Source organism: Piliocolobus tephrosceles, chromosome 5 (genome assembly GCF_002776525.5).
Source record: "Piliocolobus tephrosceles isolate RC106 chromosome 5, ASM277652v3, whole genome shotgun sequence".
Lineage (NCBI taxonomy): Eukaryota > Metazoa > Chordata > Mammalia > Primates > Cercopithecidae > Piliocolobus > Piliocolobus tephrosceles.
This window is the reverse complement of record NC_045438.1, coordinates 115,673,828-115,679,827: the sequence shown is the minus strand read 5'-3', so window position 1 is coordinate 115,679,827 and position 6,000 is coordinate 115,673,828. Positions and strand designations below refer to the sequence as shown.

Genomic DNA, 6,000 nt, shown 5'->3' with positions numbered 1-6,000 from the left:
GGCATGTGTCACCACACCTAGAAATTTTAAGTATACCTTAAAGTATGCTCTAATTCCAGATGTTTGTACTGAGAGTCTGTTTAGTTTTTTAGAAAACCTATTTTTTTGTGTGTCTCTGTTTTATGAAAGTAATATAGTTTGTAGAAAATTCGAAAATACAAAAGTTTGAAGAAAATAACCCATCATATCACAACTCACTGTTAATGTTTTATTTTATTGCCATCTTGTCTTTGTTTATAAAACACAATTTATAGATTTATCTTAGTTATTATGCATATATAAACATTATATATGTATATTCCTAGTTTTTAACTTTAATTTTGCTAGCAAATTTTGTGTGCTTTATGTTTGAACAACAAATCATTTTGCACTTTAGTAACCTCTGGACTTGTCTTTTTTCTGTCTGTTACACATTTACTTGACAACAAGAATCCTTGTGTCAGGTCAACATGGGACCTTTGGCCACATTTCATTTATACAGCAAATGCCCAGGACGGGGGATTATACCATGTTTCCAATATGCACTAGGTTAGAATATCCTAGGACATATGTTTTCATTTGAATAGCCTAACATATAAGCTGATCACTCTTATGCAAGATAGGATAGAAAGTAGCAATTCTAGTTTGCGCCAGGGGCTGTGAGTTTCTTAAAAGACCGGAACCTGATATGGGGCCATTCCATTAAAGATACTCATAGAATGGTCTATATGCAGTCCTTAAACATGATTTTCAGAGAATTTATGATCATTTGGTCAAATGCTCAGAATCCCCAGTTGATGTGGCTGTATTTATACAAATTGATGACCTGATGGTCTCTAGGGCTCACGGTTGGCTGCAGTTATGGGTGGAGACTAGTTCATTCAGGAAACTAGAAATTAGGAGGGAGAATCAGAGACTAATATTCAGGGAGCTAGAAATTAGGAGAGAGAATCAGTCACCATCTCCTCCACATTCTTTCCTTTTTTGGAGCTTTGCTCATGTCTGCATCAGTGGAACCTAAACCTGGAATCTCAATTGTGTGATTTTGTTTCTAGAAACCGTAAGTCAGTGGGCACTAGAGTAAGTTCTTATCAGGCTAGGCTGGAAAGAGATAAATAACATTTCTGAGCCTCACTGATTTAAGTGGAATTCACTAGAATTCCAAGGTCTCTCAGTAATTAAAGACAACTCTGAAAATTCAGAGACGATTCCATTTTTGTCTCAGTTCCTTAAAGAACAGTCGGATTAGCAGAAACTAACTGTGATGTCAGCTACCACTATTGCCAACTTCATACCTCATGTCAATTAAATTGCCAGTTATAGGCATTATGTACTTTCACAATTTGTAAGACATTTCACGTTTCAATGATTTTTGTCTGACTGTATAGTCTTGGATTAAAGACTTCTGACAGAGGAAGACACTGTAATAGAGCACGGCAGATAGACACCCGTGTGCCGCATACTTTCAGTCATCAGTCAGTTTCTCCACAACAGCAATCTTGGGCCATAGTCATGATAGACGTAATGGAGTTACCCAGGTCGCACATCATCAGCAGCATGCTACTTGGTTCATCGACCAGCCCATCTGCTTCAAAGGGAGGCTGGAAAAGACTCATCCCACAGGAAAAATGTTTATTCTTTCAGATGAAGAAGGAAAAAATGGAATCATACTATTGTGAGATTTCACTGAATAATTGTGAGGCTGGTTTCCAAAGGCACATTGATTATTGACTACAGATGGAGATAGATCAGGAGGTTCAGTTCTTTGTCCTGAATGTCTAACTTCATTAGACATTAATGGAGCCCCTTCGTGAAGAAATCTCTGAAATCTTGGAAGTGTTGGAAGAGTAACAGCCAAGTCAACCATCATGTGTGCATCTTATGTCCAGTTTAAAGAAGATAACCATCCTTTTGGTCTTGGACTTTACAATGAAGCTATGAAAGTTATCCATGAATTCCCTCAATTTTATCCTTTAGGGATTGTGCAACATGATTCGATCTTGATGAATTTTCATATGATTGCAAATGAGCTACATTAAATACTATTAGAGGAGAACTTTCTTGTTTGAGGGAGACATTTCTATGCTTTCTCATATTCAATTTGCTTTTTTTTTTTTTTTTTTTTGAGACAGAGTTGCATTCTGTTGCCCAGGCTGGAGTACAGTGGCATAGTCTTGGCTCACTCTGACCTCCACCTCCTGGGTTCAAGCGATTCCCATGCCTCAGCCTCCCAAGTAGCTGGAATTACAGGCACCTGCCACTATGTCCGGCTACTTTTTGTATTTTTATTAGAGACAGGGTTTCGCCATGTTGGCCAGGCTGGTTTTGAACTCTTGGCTTCAAGCAATCCGCCCACCTCGGCCTCCCAAAGGGCTGGGATTACAGGCATAAGCCACTGCACCTGGTCAATTTGCTCTTTTTAAAATTTTATTTGTCTAGCTTTAGATATTCCAATCTAGAGTTTTTGGCCGAACTGATATATTGACCTAAGTCCCATTATAAAGAATTGCTTCTACAATATATGGTCAGATTAGATGCAAGAATAAAGCAGTTGTCTGAGTTTAGGTTTCTATTTTATTAATAAAAACTAAAAGAGTACACACTAAAAATACAGCATAGTAAATATCAACATTCTCTAAATGTATAAACTTGAAAAGTCAGAACCTTTTAGTGAAGTCATGATGCACTACTCAAGATATTGTTAACCCAGGTGGGTCAGAGGATGAGGGCATTTTCAGTTTAGGAGCAGCTATAGCACAGGGACTTCAGAGCCCTTTCCCTTAACTTTAGAAGGTCTAAGAGAAGAGTGGCGATAATAAACAGTAATCATAGCTAAATTGATTAAACATGTCCAACGTACTGGGTACTGTGTTGACCACTTTAACATATTGTCTTCTTTCATCTTCATCACAACCTTACAAGGTAGTTAGAGTGATAATTCCCATTTTGTAGAACACAGAGAGGTTAGTGGCTTCTCCAAGGTTATGGAGCTATTAATGCCAAAGCCAAAACTTGAACTCAGGTCTGCTCAAATACAAACACATACTCTACAAACACATGCCCTTAAACTGTAAGCTTTGTGCATTTCTTGTTGGTTGGTGATTAGCCTTTCCATCTTGGCAAATCAAAGGCGAGGTCATTTTACCATGCTCGGATTCATTGACATTCTCATAAAGCAACACAAGTCAAAATTTAAAGTAGAGGGTATGAGCCTTCTCCTGCTATTATTCTTGTTTTCTTTTCAATTCAGGATTCTGTAGGCACAAAAACACAAAATGATGTATCTTTTAGTCCCAGGGTGTGCATGTTTTTCTGATCATTTAAATAATTTTAAAACACTACAGACAAATCTCACTTATGCTTAGATCCTGAATAAAATATTAGCAAATAGAATAAAGGACTACATTAAAATGGGATTTGAAATATTGGTACATGGAATCCAGCAGAACATTTCAGCAAAGCAAGTTTTTTTGTAGAAATGCAAAAATAGCTTTAAAATGGGATTAATAGTATATAGTCAGTCAAACAAATAGATTTAAAAGCCTACTTTCATCCTAATAAATGGTTAAAAGGTATTAGACAAAATTTAACATCCATTTTTTAAAAAGTTCTCATAGTAAAAGAGGCCTAGATTAATATTCTTCACTTGATAAAAAATATGTATATTTCAAAGCAAATACTAGTATCCCTTTATCTTTTATTTATTTTTTTATTTTTTGAGACAGAGTTTCATTCTTTTGCCCAGGCTGGAGTACAGTGGTGCATTGTCAGCTCACCATAACCTCCGCCTCTTGGGTTCAAGCATTTCTCTTGCCTCAGCCTCTTGAGTAGCTGGTATTACAGGCGTGCACCACCAGACCTTCCCAGTTTTGTATTTTTAGTAGAGACGGGGTTTCACCATGTTGGCCAGGCTGGTCTCAAACTCCTGACCTCAAGTGATCCTCCCACCTGGCCTCCTAAAGTGTTGGGATTACAGGTGTGAGTCATTGTGCCAGGCCTTAGTATCACATTTAATAATGAAACACTGCCAGGTGAATGCCTATAATCCCAGCCCTTTGGGAGGCCAAGTCGGGCAGATCACCTGAGGTTGGGAGTTTGAGACCAGCCTGACCATATGAAGAAACCCTGTCTCTACTAAAAATACAAAATTAGCCGGGCATGGTGGTGCATGCCTGTAATCACAGTTCCTCGGGAGGCTGAGGCAGGAGAATTGCTTGAACCTGGGAGGTGGAGGTTGCGGTGAGCTGAGATTGAATCATTGTACTCCAGCATGGGAAACAAGAGCAAAACTCCATCTCTAATAATAGTAATAATAATAATAATGATAATAATGACACACAATAACACTAGTTTTTTCCTATAAAAATTAAGCAAGAAAGACAAAGATATGTATTATTGTACTGTACAGAGAGCACAGTTCTCAATATAGTATTCAAATTTCTTCGATTCAGGGCTTAGCAAAGTGCCTGGCACACAATAGAAACTCAATTTATTTGTTAAATGAATTAGTGACATTGAAACAAGAAGTATAAATTCTGGAATAGAGGAGGTGAAATTATTATTTGCAGATAATACAGTTTTGTTTCAATAGAATTAATTTAAAAATGACTAGAAATAATATAGGAACATTCAGAATAGTGGCTAGGTTCAAAATTAATATACCACCACCTACTCCGCCTTTGTGGCCTCCTGGGCCACCTATGGGTCCTCCTCCTGGACCACTGAGACCATCTGGAATGCCAGGCCTCTGAGGGCTTTTACTCCAACATTTACCTGCAGGACCACCACTAGGCTGACTCCCTGGCCCTCTCCCAGGCCCACCTCCAAGTCTTCCTCCTGGGAACCCCCACCAAGGCGACCTCCCCCTGCATCTTCAGGTATCCCTGTTTCTCATCCTGGAATGATGATCTTGGATGCCTCCACATAGACTCGCCCCCATCCATCCCTGGCTTTTCCCACCAGCACCCTTGCCAAACTCTGCGATTTTCAGTGCCCCACCCAACTTGATTCGGCAACCCAAGGTGGATGATATGAGTGCAGCCACCATTGAGAAGAAAGCCACGACAACCATCAGTGCCAAGCCACAGATCACTGCTAATTCCAAGGCAGAGGTTACTTGATTTGTGCCCGCTGCACTGAGAGTAGATCGGGAGATTGAAGGGGTTACTGCCACTCCTCCGAGAAAAGTTAGTGGATGATTCTGCTGTGCCTCTTGCCAAAGCAGCTCTCAAATCTGGTCCTTCTAATTCCTGTCTCAGTTTAGACCAAGGATGATGTTTATGGGGCTTTCATGAAAGCTGGAAGGGTTACTGTGACACCTTATTTCAGTTCAGGGCTCTCCTAAAGTTTAGCTTTGTTCAAAGTTTACTGCATATAAGAGAGGGTGTCTCATTCAGAATAGATTGGCTATTGAAACAGTGCTGCCACATCCATTCCCTTTCATACCACCATTTTCATCCTGTTTCTTCCCTTTTTCCAGTTATTTGGAGATTTGTGATTGAGGATCTCAGTTACTTATTTGTTTTGACTCTCTTCTTCTGTGCTGTGGACACTGGAGCAGAGATTTCTGAAAAACAAGTTTATTTTAACTTGACTTTTGTTTTTGAGTTATTTTTGATATTTTCCTGTAAATATTTTGTAATATTCTACTTGTAGTGAAATGGATCACGATGTCATTTTCTGATACCAACCTGGATCTGTGGGAAGAAAACGTACAGTTCTCTGATTAAAATTATTTCCCAAGCAGAGCCTGAGGCAAGAACAAAGTTTCTTTGGGCTAAACTTGGCGTGTTTTCTTTGGGCTAAACTTGGAGTGTTTTATGGGAAAAATAAGTAAATGTTCCAAATCAAGAAAAAAAGAAGATGGCCAAATAGGAACAGCTCTGGTCTGCAGCTTCCAGCGTGATTGACGCAGAAGATGGGTGATTTCTGCATTTCCAACTGAGGTACCTGCTTCATCTCACTGGGACTGGTCGGACAGTGGGTGCAGCCCACGGAGGGCGAGCTAAAGCAGGGCAGGGC

The 6,000-nt window shown here is 39.4% G+C and overlaps 2 pseudogenes; both read left to right on the top strand.

Annotated features, from left to right (window-relative positions):
- Nucleotides 1–1,491: 1,491 nt before the first annotated feature.
- On the top strand, nucleotides 1,492–2,018 carry LOC111549800 (annotated as a pseudogene).
- Nucleotides 2,019–4,583: 2,565 nt separating this feature from the next.
- Nucleotides 4,584–5,323, top strand: LOC111549799 (annotated as a pseudogene).
- The last annotated feature ends 677 nt before the right edge of the window (nucleotides 5,324–6,000 follow it).